An 18,522-nucleotide genomic window follows, 5' to 3' on the forward strand; every position below is an offset into this window, starting at 1 on the left:
CCACATCACAGACTCTGAGGACCACATCACAGACTCTGAGGACCACATCACAGACTCTGAGGACCACATCACAGACTCTGAGGACCACATCACAGACTCTGAGGACCATCACAGACTCTGAGGACCATCACAGACTCTGAGGACCACATCACAGACGCTGCAGACCACATCACAGACTCTGAGGACCATCACAGACTCTGAGGACCACATCACAGACTCTGAGGACCATCACAGACTCTGAGGACCACATCACAGACTCTGCAGACCACATCACAGACTCTGAGGACCATCACAGTCTCTGAGGACCATCACAGACTCTGAGGACCATCACAGACTCTGAGGACCACATCACAGACTCTGAGGACCACATCACAGACTCTGAGGACCATCACAGACTCTGAGGACCACATCAAAGTCTCTGAGGACCACATCACAAACTCTGAGGACCACATGACAGACTTTGAGGGCCATCACAGACTCTGAGGACCACATCACAGACTCTGAAGACCACATCACAGACTCTAAGGACCATTACAGACTCTGAGGACCATCACAGACTCTGAGGACCATCACAGACTCAGCAGACCACATCACAGACTCTGAGGACCATAACAGACTCTGAGGACCATCACAGTCTCTGAGGACCATCACAGACTCTGAGGACCATCACAGTCTCTGAGGACCATCACAGTCTCTGAGGACCATCACAGTCTCTGAGGACCATCACAGACTCTGAGGACCATCACAGACTCTGAGGACCATCACAGTCTCTGAGGACCATCACAGACTCTGAGGACCATAACAGACTCTGAGGACCATCACAGTCTCTGAGGACCATCACAGACTCTGAGGACCATCACAGACTCTGAGGACCATCACAGTCTCTGAGGACCATCACAGTCTCTGAGGACCATCACAGTCTCTGAGGACCATCACAGTCTCTGATGACCATCACAGTCTCTGAGGACCATCACAGACTCTGAGGACCATAACAGACTCTGAGGACCATCACAGTCTCTGAGGACCATCACAGACTCTGAGGACCATCACAGACTCTGAGGACCATCACAGTCTCTGAGGACCATCACAGTCTCTGAGGACCATCACAGACTCTGAGGACCATCACAGTCTCTGAGGACCATCACAGTCTCTGAGGACCATCAAAGACTCTGAGGACCATCACAGTCTCTGAGGACCATCACAGTCTCTGAGGACCATCACAGACTCTGAGGACCATCACAGACTCTGAGGACCATCACAGTCTCTGAGGACCATCACAGTCTCTGAGGACCATCAAAGACTCTGAGGACCATCACAGTCTCTGAGGACCATCACAGTCTCTGAGGACCATCACAGTCTCTGAGGACCATCACAGACTCTGAGGACCATCACAGTCTCTGAGGACCATCACAGTCTCTGAGGACCATCACAGTCTCTGAGGACCATCACAGTCTCTGAGGACCATCACAGACTCTGAGGACCATCACAGTCTCTGAGGACCATCACAGTCTCTGAGGACCATCACAGTCTCTGATGACCATCAAAGACTCTGAGGACCATCACAGTCTCTGATGACCATCACAGTCTCTGAGGACCATCACAGACTCTGAGGACCATCACAGTCTCTGAGGACCATCACAGACTCTGAGGACCATAACAGACTCTGAGGACCATCACAGTCTCTGAGGACCACATCACAGACTCTGAGGACCACATCACAGACTCTGAGGACCATCACAGACTCTGAGGACCACATCACAGACTCTGAGGACCACATCACAGACTCTGAGGACCACATCACAGACTCTGAGGACCACATCACAGACTCTGAGGACCACATCACAGACTCTGAGGACCATCACAGACTCTGAGGACCACATCACAGACTCTGCAGACCACATCACAGACTCTGAGGACCATCACAGACTCTGAGGACCACATCACAGACTCTGAGGACCATCACAGACTCTGAGGACCACATCACAGACTCTGCAGACCACATCACAGACTCTGAGGACCATCACAGACTCTGAGGACCACATCACAGACTCTGAGGACCATCACAGACTCTGAGGACCACATCACAGGCTCTGAGGACCACATCACAGGCTCTGAGGACCATCACAGTCTCTGAGGACCATCACAGACTCTGAGGACCATCACAGACTCTGAGGACCACATCACAGACTCTGAGGACCACATCACAGACTCTGAGGACCATCACAGACTCTGAGGACCACATCAAAGACTCTGAGGACCACATCACAAACTCTGAGGACCACATGACAGACTTTGAGGGCCATCACAGACTCTGAGGACCACATCACAGACTCTGAAGACCACATCACAGACTCTAAGGACCATTACAGACTCTGAGGACCATCACAGACTCTGAGGACCATCACAGACTCAGCAGACCACATCACAGACTCTGAGGACCATAACAGACTCTGAGGACCATCACAGTCTCTGAGGACCATCACAGACTCTGAGGACCATCACAGTCTCTGAGGACCATCACAGTCTCTGAGGACCATCACAGTCTCTGAGGACCATCACAGTCTCTGATGACCATCACAGTCTCTGAGGACCATCACAGACTCTGAGGACCATCACAGACTCTGAGGACCATCACAGTCTCTGAGGACCATCACAGACTCTGAGGACCATAACAGACTCTGAGGACCATCACAGTCTCTGAGGACCATCACAGACTCTGAGGACCATCACAGACTCTGAGGACCATCACAGTCTCTGAGGACCATCACAGTCTCTGAGGACCATCACAGTCTCTGATGACCATCACAGTCTCTGAGGACCATCACAGACTCTGAGGACCATAACAGACTCTGAGGACCATCACAGTCTCTGAGGACCATCACAGACTCTGAGGACCATCACAGTCTCTGAGGACCATCACAGTCTCTGATGACCATCACAGTCTCTGAGGACCATCACAGACTCTGAGGACCATCACAGTCTCTGAGGACCATCACAGTCTCTGAGGACCATCACAGTCTCTGAGGACCATCACAGACTCTGAGGACCATCACAGTCTCTGAGGACCATCACAGTCTCTGAGGACCATCACAGACTCTGAGGACCATCACAGTCTCTGAGGACCATCACAGTCTCTGAGGACCATCACAGACTCTGAGGACCATCACAGACTCTGAGGACCATCACAGTCTCTGAGGACCATCACAGTCTCTGAGGACCATCAAAGACTCTGAGGACCATCACAGTCTCTGAGGACCATCACAGTCTCTGAGGACCATCACAGTCTCTGAGGACCATCACAGACTCTGAGGACCATCACAGTCTCTGAGGACCATCACAGACTCTGAGGACCATCACAGTCTCTGAGGACCATCACAGACTCTGAGGACCATCACAGTCTCTGAGGACCATCACAGTCTCTGAGGACCATCACAGACTCTGAGGACCATCACAGTCTCTGATGACCATCACAGTCTCTGAGGACCATCACAGACTCTGAGAACCATCACAGTCTCTGAGGACCATCACAGTCTCTGAGGACCATCACAGTCTCTGAGGACCATCACAGTCTCTGATGACCATCACAGTCTCTGAGGACCATCACAGACTCTGAGGACCATCACAGTCTCTGAGGACCATCACAGACTCTGAGGACCATAACAGACTCTGAGGACCATCACAGTCTCTGAGGACCATCACAGTCTCTGAGGACCATCACAGACTCTGAGGACCATCACAGTCTCTGAGGACCATCACAGTCTCTGAGGACCATCACAGTCTCTGAGGACCATAACAGACTCTGAGGACCATCACAGTCTCTGAGGACCATCACAGACTCTGAGGACCATAACAGACTCTGAGGACCATCACAGTCTCTGAGGACCATCACAGTCTCTGAGGACCATCACAGACTCTGAGGACCATCACAGTCTCTGAGGACCATCACAGTCTCTGAGTGACTCTGACTCTGTTCTAACGTTCTTTATCAGTCCTAGTTTTCTCTGACAGTCTTGTTTCTCTGCTCAGGAGTATAAAAAGTGTGACTCTCCAGTTGTGGATCAGTTTATTGGACCTGTGATTGTGGAGGAAGACTGTTCCAGCTCTTTAGTAAACTTGTTCTGTTCCTCCAGGAGTGAACAGAGAAAATGTTCAATCCTGTCTCTATAGCACCAACAATATTACTATAGTAGACCTTCTGCATCAGTGTCCACCTGTACTACAGTGAGACTACACTTGGCTCTTTGTGGCTCTTTGATGTTTAAATTTAAAATATTTTTCCCCAGAAACATGAAAACATTGACCTCAGAAATGACCCATCAATCACCACAGTAGTCAGTTTGTTTCCCACACTGGAAACAGTAGATTTAAAAGTCAAACTTCATGGTCAACCTTTATTTTCTCTCTGTCTATTTCCAGTACCCTTATGGTAATTTTTTTAGCTCATTTTTACCACTTCTTGTAACAACTTTTCAACCATTATTGCCACTTTTATCCCATTTTTGCCATTTTTCATCAGTCTTAGCCACTTTTAACCTGCTTCTTTGCAATTTTTCGCCCATTTAGGCTGCCTTTTGCCATCAAATGCCATTTTTTCTCAAATTTTCCAACCTTTTACAGCATTTTTGCAGATTTGAGTCATTTTTCACTCATCTTTGCAGCTTTTTGACCACCTGAAACTCAATTTTTTGTGACTTTGCACCAATTTTTGACACTTTTCCCCAGTTTTTTCCACTGTATGCCCATTTTGCCCCCCTTCCCTCATTTTTTTCCACCTTTCATGTTTTATTTCCTCTTTAACACATTTTCACCACTTAGATCGAGGCTCAAAAGCATTTTTTCAACTTTGGTTGAGTTTACTGTTCTAATATCAGAGGTGTGGACTCGAGTCACATGACTTGGACTCGAGTCAGACTCCATTCACAATTTTGATAACTTTGGACTTGACAATATCATCAAAGACTTGCACCTCGATGTGGACTTTAACGTCAATGACTCGGGACTTGACTTGGACTTTAGTGTGATGACTTGAAAATACTTGAGATTTTCAGTCGGTTAAATGGGCCCCCATTCAAAGAATTCAACTAACGCACAGGTGTCAAACTCAAGGCCCGGGGGCCAAATCTGGCCCATGGAACAATTATATCCGGCCTGTGGGATCAGATCATATTAGTATTCTAACTGGCCCACCAGTCTGAGGTCGGCACATTTCCTCCAGTATAAAAATGTAAACTTCAACTTGATTATTTAAAATATCCTTGTTAAGACATAAAAAGCTGAAAAAGTCAAGAGTACGAAAGATTTCTTAAAAAGTTAAGAATGTGAGGAATGAAATTAATTTGTGTTTTATTTCACATTTTCAATTTTGCATCTCAAGATTACGACTCAAACATATAATTTTGACTTTTCATCTCATACTTTGACCTTTTCAACTCATAATCTGGACTTTATATGTCACATTTCTATCTTTAAGATTCCCAATTTTAAACTTTAAGTTATATTTGGACATTTTCAACTCCTTATCTTGGCTTTTTTATCCCATATTTTGACTTTTAAAAGCATGATTTAATTTTATATTTAATATTTTGACATTTTAAATGACTAATTGTTATTTTTTATATCATATTTTGACCTTTTACACTTCCAATTTTGCATTTAAGTCATAGTTTTAACTTTTTAAGTCATCATTTTGAATTCTAGCTCATATTGTGACATTTTCAACTCCTAAATTTTGGCTTTTTAATCCCATATTTTCAACTATCAGACTCACAATTTAAAATCTTAAGTCATTTTGGACTCTTAAACTCAAGATTTCAAATTTGATCTCATATTTTAAAAAACATATATTTTTAATGTTGTGTCCTGATCTTTTGGACCAATAAATTGGAATTTTTATCTCAGATTTGAGCATTTAAACTTATCATTTTTACTTTTTTGAATTTTCAAATGATTTATCACCAATCAGGTTTAGGAACACACAGCGAGGGCGTGGCCTACATTTCAGTGAGCGCCAGACTGCTGCAGAGAGGCAGTCATTAACATGCTACCGAGGATAATTTCATTAGCATTCACAAATCACCAGGTCAGAAACAAAAACCTGCAGCAGGAGAATAACAGGAGAAGCGACAGCGTGGAGATTTGTTCATCACCTGGAGTTACAGACGGAGCGCAGAGCTGGGCTGATACCTGTTCTGAGGTAGTGCTGTGGCTAACTTTAGCTTAGCATCCGTTTTATGCTACAGTACATGTTCACTGTAAAATCTCTGAAACTGTGACACTGGAGCTAAGCTAGCTGAAGTCAGCTGGAAAGTTAAGGTGAGGTGAGCGTGTTTCTGAACAATCTAATGTACTTTTATGGATTTATCCCTCTGGTACCAAAAGTGCACTTAGTTGATATTAAAAAACAACAACTTTGTCCCCCTCACAATTAATATGATCATGTTTTGTAGTTTTTGTTCATTTTTGCACAATTTTCAAAATTCTGTCCCGGCCACAGCAACCAGCCCAACATAAATAAACCTTTTTTATAGCGTTAATATCCCTGCTGTCTTTAGATCCATGCACCATTAAAGCATGAATCATGCATCTTCTGGTTTCTGGGCTTCATTTGAGAGTTGGGGCTTTACATTTGCACCTGGACCAAAATCCATGTTTTCTCCACCAGATTTCAGTGTTATACTGCCCTCTGCTCCCCTTCTCTCTCACTCTCTGAGGTTTTGTTTCAGTGCAGATCAGTGTGTGAGTCTGTGAGTGTGTCTGTGCAATCATCAGAAAATAAGTTCTCTCATTTTCATGTAGTAACCTGCAAAAAAAATCATGTTTTGTGTGTTTTGCATCTAAAAATGCAGTGACATCATCAATGAAACATGGCATTTAAAGGGTTAAAAAATGAAAATGAATGAGTATTTGACATTTATGGTTAGGGCTGACTCTAAATGAGAAAAATATTAAATGTATAATATTTATAACATGATTTAAAGGTGTGCATTTTTTGCACAGAAGGGTGAAAAACGTGAGTATTTTAGAAAAACTGACCTCACAGAAACACTAATAATGCATTTTAACCAATGATGCTGCTGATCAATGACATATGCCAGGCTGCAGTCAGCCATGAATACGTTATTCACTTTCAGTGTAGTATCTGCAGAATAATCAATTTGTGTGTTTTCATCAAAAATTGTTTGTTTACATTACAAACATGGCAATTAAAGGGTTAAAAGATATGACAGTTATTGAGCATTTGGTATTTTTGTTAATGGCACAAGGTGATAAAACAAGTACAAAATTAAACGATTAAAAATAAACTCATAGAACTGTTTTATTTACAGTAATAACTCCCCTGTGCATTTCTGCACACTAGGAGGAAAATGAGGCAGTAATCTGTAGGACACCAGAGGGTTAAAGAGGGGTATTTCCCTTTTCTGATTTTTTTTTTGGGGGGACTTTCTTTTTATTTTGCATTTGTATAAATAAAACACTGGAGATGCTTTCAAACATACACTTATCAGTCCTTCCATCCTTACATGACATTACTCTTTTTTTTACACAGGTTCCACTGAGTTGTCCTTAAATCAGTCCTAGGTAGAGGTCCAAATACCTCAACACCTGTTACATATACATAGACCTAAACTTAACTACAACTACTACAACCAGCTATATGGTTGGGAGGGCTTACATAACTCAAGTCTATTCAGTTACTACCAAAACAGTATTTTTCCAAAAATGTAAAAATATTTTAATACATTCCCACCTGTTCTGAAAAATAAAAGTTGTTTTGAACTGAACAAGCGTATTCAAATAAAGTATAAATTAATACACAATGAAAGAGAAAAAAAGAAAAAAAATGGATAAATAAAAATAAAAATAGATAAATAAAAATAAAAATAGAGGCGACTAGAGTCCAGGCATTGCCTGAATTACTGGAGACCATTTTTCAATGAATCTCTCTGATTTCAGCTGAAGCCTTGCTGTATTTTTTTCCATAATCAGAACATTCCTTAGCCTTTCTCTCCATTCTGTTATGCTGGGAGGCTGTGGCTTCAGCCAGGATGCTGTTATTGTTTTCTTTCCGATTAAAAGCAAAATTCTCAACAAATAGATCAGATCTTTATTGATAGAGTCTTCTGGAGCTATACCCAGCGTGACAAGTGAAGGATCCATTATAAAAGTAATACCCAGAATCTGTCCAATTTCATTTTGAATATTTTTCCAAAAACCTAAAATTCTGGGACAGTCCCAGAATGTGTGTGTAAAATCCCCGACCTGACCACAGCCTCTCCAGCACAGATCAGATGTACTGCTGTATCTTGAAGTAATGAATGGAGTGTTAAAGTAACGCATTTTTATTTTCCAGTCAAACTCCCTCCACAATGGACTGCTGGTTAATTTATGTCCCTCTCTAAAAGAGTCTTCCCACCTTTCATCCGTTATGATAATGTTTGCCTCTAATTCCCATTTCTCTTTGAACCTTCAGTTTTTGTCTTCAGATTCATTTTGTAATGCTTTATAAATCCTTGAAATAACACCTTTTTTTGTTTCAGTTTCTGTAAATGCCATAAACACTTCTTCTAGTTTAGATGGTGTTTTACAAATATTACCTCATTCTTCATGTTTCTGAAGATAACTTCTTAGTTGTAAAAATTTGTAAAAATCTTGTGTTGGTAAATTAAATTCCCTTCTGAGCTGTTCAAATGACTTCATGGTTTGTCCCGTGAATACCTGCGTGATATATATTAATCCCCTTTCTGCCCACTTATGGTATCCCACATCCACTGTGGAGGGTATAAAAACTGGCTTTACTGCTAGTTTAGTAATTCTACATATGGAGTTTGATAGTCTTCATTTCTTCTGAACTATGGACCAAATCTTCTTAGTATTCCTGATGCATTCATTTGTAATCTTCATTCCTTTAGTATTTTTTCATTTAAGAATGGAAGAGTTTCCAGAGGTATCTTTTTCTCTATTTCTACCCATATAGACTCAGTATCATTAGTTATCCACATTACTACTGCTCTGAGTTGAGCTGCCCAGTAGTTTTTTAGTTGGGTAGATTCAACCCCCCCTTCTCTCTAGAACAATGAAGAATATTGTATTTAATTTGTGCTCTTTTATTTCCCCATATGAATTTTGATATAGTTTTGTCTAATGTTTTAAAGATATAGTTTGGTACTCTAACAGGCAGCGATTGAAATAGGAATAACAATCGAGGTAGTATATTCATTCTCACTGCTTCAGTTCTCCCTATCAGTGGTAAAATATCCCATCTAGCTATATCTTTACAAAATTCATTGATTAATTTACCATAATTTGCTTCAAGAAGCTGTGAAAAAAATGGAGTAATGATGATACCTAAGTATCTAAATCCATTATTACACCATTTAAATTTGACTCTTTCCTCTAATTCTGTTGGGTTTGTTCCTGAAAGCATCATAGCTACAGATTTGGATTTGTTAACTAAATACCCTGATATTTCTCCATATTCAGCAGGGTTATTCAGAAGTGCTGGAATGGATGATATCGGTTTGCTTATATACATGAGTATATCATCCACAAACAGAGAAAGCGTGTGTTCTGTTCCTCCCTCATCTGTGATTCCTTCAATTTTTTTATTAATTCTTATTGACTCTGCCAATGGCTCAATACTGATAGCAAATAACAATGGACTACGACAATCTCCCTGTCTGACGCCTCTTTTTAAGGGGAAGAATTCCCAGCAACACCCATTTACTCTGATCCTTGATTTGGGATTATTATACACTATTTTTACTCAGTCTACAAATGTATTATTAAACCCAAATTTTTTCAATGTATCATACAGGAAACACCACTTCACTCTGTCAAACGCCTTTTGTGCATCTAGACTGAGCAGCATGGTGTCCTCTGTGCTGCTCTTAGTAGTACATGATATGAGATTTAGTGTTCTTCGAATATTGTCAGCCCCCTGCCTCCCAGGAGTGAATCCTGTTTGATCAGGTTTGATTATTTTTTTAATATATTTCTGTATTCTCTGTGCTAAAATGCTTGTCAGTGTCTTTAGATCAGTGCACAGAAGGCTAACAGGTCTATAGTTATCACACCACCTTGGATCCTTCCCTTCTTTATGTAATACTGAAATGATGGCTTCTGGTTAGGCTTAGGGGTTACTGGTGGATTCCCTGAGGATAAAGCATAGTTGAAAACTTTAAATAGTACTGGCACAATTTCTTCCCTGAAACATCCTTTTCTGATTTTTAACATAAATATAAAGTCACACTAGCTGTGGTTACATGAGCCTTTCTTTCACCTTCAGATTAAATTCATTGGGATCAGAGGTGAAAACGTCTCTGCACACATCCGGTCCCATTCAGATACGCGTGCTCAGGCATCTCAGTCTGATCTGAACACTGATGTTCAGATGTGCCTCATGTCCCACCGGTTAAATCTACCGACAATATGCCGTAGAAGAAGAAGTTCTTCTTCTGCACCTGGAAACAAACCGTCTGACTTACACTAGCCATCCCCAAATGAGGCCAGCGGGCCAGGTCCGGTGCCAGGGGTCATCTGGCCCGTGAGACATTTGGGGAAAAAGATGGAGATTTTTAATATTAATTTACAATATTTATGTATTTCAAATACAAATTTCCACTCACCTATCACCATCTATCTATAATTATAGCAAGGAAAGGTTGTAATAGGATGCAATAAATGATTTAAATAGCCTATGGTACAGCGAACTCTCTTTAGAGCAGGAGGAACATCAGAAAAGGACGAACACCAGCTCATCCTCTCAGCTCTGCTAACATGCTGTCAAAAACAGGCTGATACACACTGCAGGATTTTTAAGACTGAAGGAGGTTAATTTATTTTGTCTACTTTTTATGTTTTTTTTTTTACTCTTTTTTTAATTTTTTTAAGATGAAGAATCGAACCACCGTGCACTGCTGCACCTCACTCTCCCATAAAGTCAGTCCTGTCTGCACCTCTGACTCGTTTTCTGGATCTCAGGCCTGAACAAGTATCAGAGCCAGAGGTTTTTACCTCTTAAAGCAAACTTCTATCTATGGGGGATTAAAAGAGACACGCTCCCTGTGTAATAGTCCGCCACAAACGCAGACATCCTATCTCTCTTTGGTGAGTGGTTCAGTCTAATGTCAGCCTGATTTAACCCCTTGTTATAAAAATCTGTAATGCCAAACTAATACCAACTACATTTATTTACATACGATTTAATTTTATTTCAACAAGAAGTGCAATTATGGTCTCGATCACTCACGTTAAATGGACATGGTTTATAAATCCTGTGATGTATTTAACTCCTGGTCTCATCAAAAGGTAAAAAATCCTCTCATAACTGTAAAACAAATTCTTTATAACTACAAATGTAATCCTAATCCGTACACAGGCTGTCCTATGACTTGGTGCAGCGCTGGAAGGCATCCAAAATTAGACATGGAGATGGGTCGGTTCATATACATGCAGGGGTGTAAGGGGGTTCTGGTAGAACGGATATGCAGAAGAACCACTGTGGGGCTAGGATGGGCCTTAAAGTCCAGTTTTCACTCAGTAGGTGGGGGGTGTAGCTCTGTGAGCAGGACGGGAGCGCAGCAGTCCAGGCTAAACCTCTGCAGGACCCTCCTCTCTCTCTGGACTCTGTGCACTGATCCCAGGTCAGGTGAAACAATCTCGGGTCAGATCAGATATTGTGGCTGTTTTAAAGCCATAAACAGTCGTGATGAATCTAAATTTACAATGAATATTCCAGTCCTGTAGCTTTAGCATCAGTGGGTCCTAAAAATGTTTAAAAATGTGATACAAGGACAGCACATTTATGCTTGTCCTGTTTAGATCATATCTTTGAACATCCAAGACATTTTTATGGAGTCATGGGTGGAAAAAAAATCCAGTGTCTGGCCCTCGGCTTTCTGACCTTGAAATATTTTGGACTAAAAGTAAGGAGGCCTGCTTTACACCTTCAGGTCACTCGCTCTTTTTTCCAACTCATCCTTGTGTGAAAATGTTGGTTTGTATAATCACTCCTGTCTGTACTTTATCTTTATTTCTGCTTTATTAAACTCAGATAGAGCGTTATGGTGTGCTGCAGACAGTTCTGATGGTTCTGGATCGTCCCCTGTTAAAGCAGCTCAGTGGTTCATACTGCTGCAGTCCAGTCAGAGGGGAGAATAACCGAGCGTGTCACGTGGAGCAGACATGTGCAGTAGGACAAAAACGCCCCAGACAGGAGAGGTGATCAGATCGAGAGTTTCCATGGACGTGGATCCAAATGAGGATGGACATAAACCACCCCTCTAGTTCTGAATGAAATCCCATTCTGAATGCGCCGGATCGGAAGATTTCATTCCGAATGGAGTGTGAATATGAAGCATTTTTATTCTGATCAGGCATTTATTCTGATTACAAGTGGTCCATGGAAACATGCCTAAGGTTGGGTGTCCATACTCCACGTCTGCAAATTTTCAAACCGTGAGATAAACGTATGCGGCGGTAATCTTGGAATTAGCGTGTAAACTGATGAAAACGGGGGTAAAGAAACAGCAGCGAAAACAAAGCGTTTCTTTACCCCCGTTTGCATTACGCCAGGACGCCAGAGTTCTTTGAGCTGTAAACATGTGAAGCTACTACGGGGGTATCAGAGAGATGGTGTTACCCACTCTTTAAGCGCCACAGATCTACAAGTCTACATCAGACCTAGTCTAGTCTTCATCAGGGACTGAAGGGAATCAGTGTAATCATCATTGACCTGATGTAAAGGTTCTTTAGAACAGGGGTTCTCAATGTTGGGGTCAGGACCCCCATGGGGGTCAAGAGACACTGAGAGGGGGTTCCAAGATGCCCTAAATAAACTAAGAATATTTTTAAAATTAAACAGTTGCCACTTTACACCAATTTTGCAATTTAAACTAGGGATGTCCTGATCCCGAACACATGTATCGGATCGGGGCCGATCCTAAGCATTTTTAATTGATCGGTGATCAGCAATTTGATCTGATCAGCCCAGCTGATCATTTGCCGTCAGTTGCCGTAAATGGAGCATAATTTACGACAGGCCGTAAACGCGCCAGTAACAAAAGAGCAGCGGTAGCATGCTAGCTTTCATGTGGTGAAATGTCAGCGGTGTGGAAAAACTTCAAACCTGAGAGCGAAAACAATCCAACGACCACATGCAGCGTCTGTAACACGCCCGTTTCACGGGTGGCAGCAGCAGAGCTGCATTTAAAACTACAAACATGATCCGTCATCTCCCATCAAAGCATGCAGCGTAAAACGGAGATTTTACAAGAGCAACAGGCAGCTTCACTGAAGATACACACTCTGCACTTTAAGAGAACAGACAAGTACCCTCGAGGGAGCGATAAGGCAGAAAAGATAACAGAAAAAGTGGTCGAATTCATCACTGTGGTCAACCAGCCCGTCCCCGTGGTGGAGCATTTGGACCCACGCCATGCCCCGCCGTCTCGACCCTACAGTACTGACACTGCTTTACTGCTTTACCGGAGCTGTACAGCAGAGTAGACAGCACACTAGAGAAACTTCACTGCCGTTAGCTCCACTACAGACATTTACAGCTCTGATGTTTGCTCCATGTCACCGCTGAGTCTGAGGAGTAAAAGTGAGGGGAGGGGAGTGATGGAGCAGCTCTGGTTGCACTTTAGAAACTGCACTGTAATAACAAGAGTGTATTTGGGTTTGATTCCAGTGTTAATGTTTTGGTTTACATCTCAGATTAAGCTGCTACATTTGAATAAGATTGTTGTTTTGAATCTGTGTGATTCAGACGTTTTTTCGGTCCTATTAAAGTTAAACTGTGTGCCGCCTTTAATATAAAGTCAGTTAGTTTAAATGCTAAAAAGTTAAAAAGTATTAAAAGCTAAATATTTACACAAGTTCATGTTTATGGGCTGCCATCTAGTGGTCATTGTCATTTAGGTTTCAGGTGTCAGTGAAGTTTCACTTGTAGTCAGACATGCTGAAATGAAGCAGGCAGGCAGCACACAGAGAGAGCATGGTCTTGTGTTGCTGAATGGTTTACTGGTACGCTTTCGCCTTGGAGACCATTTGTCTTTTTACAAAAGAAAACAAAACAATAAGAAAATTGTATAAAGGAACACTTCAGTAAAGCCAAGAAAAGTCAAGCCTTGTGTTTCATTGGAGGCCTTTAAAGTGTTATCTGACTGTCTAACTCTGTACATGGATATGTGCAGACAGGGCAGTACAAACCGTTTACACCACTATAAAGTGGAGTTGGGAAGTTTTTAATTCATTTTTTTAGTTCAGTTTTTTTGTTGTGACTAATAGAGTCAAGTTAACTTCTAAGTGGTATTATAATATTGAAAATTCATTGATTGAATTCATCCGTTATTGTGACTGTTGACTCTGTTCCACCACCTCTAAGTGAATCTGAGGTTACTTGAGTTCACTTTTTGTCTGCTCAGGTCATTCAGCTGACCCCTTTAAGTGGATTGTGATTGTCTGATTGAATACTAAACACTAAGTGAATATGTACATGTGTTTTTGACAGATAATTAAAGTGAAACAGCCATTACACCATTCTGAGCAGAAATGTGATTTTATGTTTTTTGCTACATTGGCTGTACTGAGTTAAATGGAATAAGTCTGAGATATCTAGTGGTAACAATTGAAACTCTAATCTAGGTCATTATGAGTATCGGATCGGGACTCGGTATCGGCCGATATTCAAAATTAAAAGATCAGATCGGGATTGGAGGCCAAAAATGCTGATCGGGATAACCCTAATTTAAACACATTTTTGCTACTTAAAAACCATTTTTTCCCATTTAAAACCCTTTTCAACACTTTATTTCTGCTTGTTTTTGCCACTTTACGCTTATTGTTGCCTCTGTTGACCCATTATTGCCTCTATTCACCATTTTCTTTACGCCCATTTCAACCACATTTATGTGATATGCTCACTTTTGCCTGTTTAATGCAATTCTGCCAATTTCTGTCCATTTTTCTGTCTTAGTTAACCCTCTTTGTTAGTTTATATCACATTTTTCATGCCATTTTTGCCAGTTTTAAGTCATTTCAGCCTTTTTAAATTACCCTTACCACTATCTATGCCTGTTTTTGCAGCTTTCTCCAATTTTGGCCACTTGTTCCTTATTTCCTGCCAATTTAATCAAATTTTTTTCATTTCTAATCAATTTCTGCTACTTTTAAAATCCAATTTCACCATCTTTTCCACCATTTTTGCCATTATTAACCTATTCTAACCATTTTTTTTATCCCATTGTATTTCTGTTTTTAACAAAAAGGAATTTTAACCCATTTTTAAGAAGTCTATCTACCAATCAAACAAAAAACATACTTGTTTCTTTGGTAAAAGTGGTTATTTTTCAGGGTAAACTCTCCCCTTTACCCCCCCCCCCCCATGGGCGGCCTTTTCTCCACATGACTATTCTTGAATGTTCATGGCTGTGTTCAACCACCCTCAGGTACAGTGGGGGTCCCCGATAGCTTGCACCTTTATTTCTGGGTTCCTTGGCTGAAAAGGTTGAGAACCCCTGGTTTAGAAAGACGTCTCTGTCCGCCTCAATCATGGAGGGAGAAAAACCTGAACCTGGATCTGAAAGGCTGAGTGTGGAGTGTGTGCATCTTTAAACTCTGCTGTGGGCTGATAACTGTGCTGATGTTCATCTCTCCCTCTCTCTGTCAACACAGAGGCCGTCTCACTGAGCGGTCTCACTGAGGATAGCACTAATTCCTGATGCCGGTTTCATGGAGATAGTGAGCACGCTCAGATCCATGTCTGCTGACTGAATGTAGCTCTCTGATTTATCTCCTCAACACCTGTCTCTGTAAAGGTGTGTAAACAACGCCTCCAACCCTGGGACCCTCTCTGTTTCCCTCTACAGACATCAGTCTGACAGACACAGACACAGACCCTCTCTGTTTCCCTCTACAGACATCAGTCTGACAGATACAGACACAGACCCTCTCTGTTTCCCTCTATAGACATCAGTCCGACAGACACAGACCGTCTCTGTTTGCCTCTATAGACATCAGTCTGACAGACACAGACACAGACCCTCTCTGTTTCCCTCTATAGACATCAGTCTGACAGACACAGACACAGACCCTCTCTGTTTCCCTCTATAGACATCAGTCTGACAGATACAGACCCTCTCTGTTTCCCTCTATAGACATCAGTCTGACAGACACAGACACAGACCCTCTCTGTTTCCCTCTATAGACATCAGTCTGACAGATACAGACCCTCTCTGTTTCCCTCTATAGACATCAGTCTGACAGATACAGACCCTCTCTGTTTCCCTCTATAGACATCAGTCCGACAGACACAGACCGTCTCTGTTTGCCTCTATAGACATCAGTCTGACAGACACAGACACAGACCCTCTCTGTTTCCCTCTATAGACATCAGTCTGACAGACACAGACACAGACCCTCTCTGTTTCCCTCTACAGACATCAGTCTGACAGACACAGACACAGACTGCTAGCTTACATACGTATAAACAGAGGTCAAATGAAAATAATAGAATATATATTCATTATTCATAATTTATCTTGAAACATTTGTGGCATCAGTCTCTTTAGTTTGCAGCTCTATACAGAAAATGAATGGTTATTTTTGTGTTGTTCAACAGAAATTTCCTACGTCCTAAACACATCACAGCTGCGCTCACTCTCTCTATACCTATGTATATATATATATATATATATATATATATATATATATGTATATATATATATATATATTTAAGGATTAGTCTCCTGGTTTTTTGACCCAATCATTGGTTAATCCAAATCAGCCACTCCCTGCAGACACATAAATAAGCATTAATATATTAAAAATTATCCTTCTTATGACTATTAATAGTTTTGTCATCAGTCCACCACTGTTTCCTATTTTTATTATTATAATTATCATTTTATTATTTGCATAATTCTGAGCATTGTTACTATTATAACAATTACTCTTATCAGTCCAGCACTGCTCATTATTATTATTTTATTTTATTTTATTTCATTTCATTTTATTTACATTTGTTTTATCTAATTTTATTTAATTTCATTTTTTTTTATTTTTTTTTATTTTGTATTTCATTAAATTAAATTAAATTTAATTGTATTTCATTTTACTTTATTTTATTTTATTTCATTCTATTTGATATTTTATTTCATTCCATTTCATTTTATTTTATTCTATTGTATTTTGTATTTTTTTGTGTATTATTTTATTTTATTTCATTTCATTTCATTTCATTTCACTTTATTCTATTTTATTTTATTTTATTGTATTTTATTTTATGTTATTTTGTTTTATTAATGATATTTCCTGAGGTCTCCACAGCTCCTCATTACCTTTTAAAGCTCAGAGACAGCTCAGTGAATGGGTCAGAAGATATCTAACAGTGACCTTTTTACTCTTATTTAATGTTTCCATCTGAACAAATTCCTTTTTCTTTGGTTCAGTTCAGGAGAAAATCTCTGGTCTGCCTTTCAAAATAAAAGCAGGTCAGCATCCAAACAGGAAGTCAGTTCCCCATTATTAAAGGCAGGAGAAAAATCCAAAACTAGACAGAAACAGTGAAATGAAAAAGCATGTAATCTCTGAGTGCAGCAGGAAGGATGTGATTGGTTGGGACTGACTAGAAATTCAGAGACTATTGTAACTCCAGTTAGAATCTATCCTGTCAAAATGTGGAGAAGCAGATTCATCAGAAGATAATCATAGGTTTATTTTTATTTTGACTGCAGTGATTGAATAATTCTGTTGACATGTGAAATCAGAGTGTGGATCAGAAGTTGAATGTTTTATTTCATTTAGAGGCTCCAGTCATCCTAAGGAGCTGCTTTTTGGTCTGTGGGAGGAAGCCGGAGCACCCGGAGAGAACCCACGCTACACTGGGAGAACACGCTAACTCCACACAGAAAGGCTCCTGTCAAACAGGGATTTGAACCAGAAACCCTCCTGTAGTGAGTCCAACCACTCCTCCACCGTGCAGCCCTTCTTTTCTTTACAGCCAGATTTAAGGAGAGCCCAGAGGAGGCTGCAGGGGTTGGAGGTCTCTGAATCTCTCCTAAAAAAAAACCCAGGAACCTTTTCCCCGAAGACTTCTTCTCCTTCCTGTCCATCTCCTCCATCATGGCCTCCAGTTTCTCCAGCCTCTCCCTCAGACGCTCAGACGTCCCAGCTTTTTCTTCCTCCACCTCTGGAGTCTGTTTCATGACACTGACAGACTCCAGAAGAGAGGCTTTCTCCTGCCGCTCTTTCTCCAGCTTCTTCTCAGCCTCCTTCAGGGATGCCTTCAGGCTGCAGCTCTCCTCCAGGAGGTGACGTCTGTCCTCCTCCCACTGGCGTCTCTGATCAGCCAGGATCCTCTTGGTCTCTGCCAGCTCCTCCTGGATCCTGGAGGTCCTTTGATTTTGTCCTTCCAGGAGTCCCAGTCTCTCCTCCTCCCAAAGCTGGATCTGTCTCCCCTGATCTTCTCTGGACCGGCTCAGAGCCATCTTTATCTTCCTGGTTTCCTCCATGTGCTCCACC

This window comes from Cheilinus undulatus, linkage group 1 (genome assembly GCF_018320785.1).
Source record: "Cheilinus undulatus linkage group 1, ASM1832078v1, whole genome shotgun sequence".
NCBI lineage: Eukaryota > Metazoa > Chordata > Actinopteri > Labriformes > Labridae > Cheilinus > Cheilinus undulatus.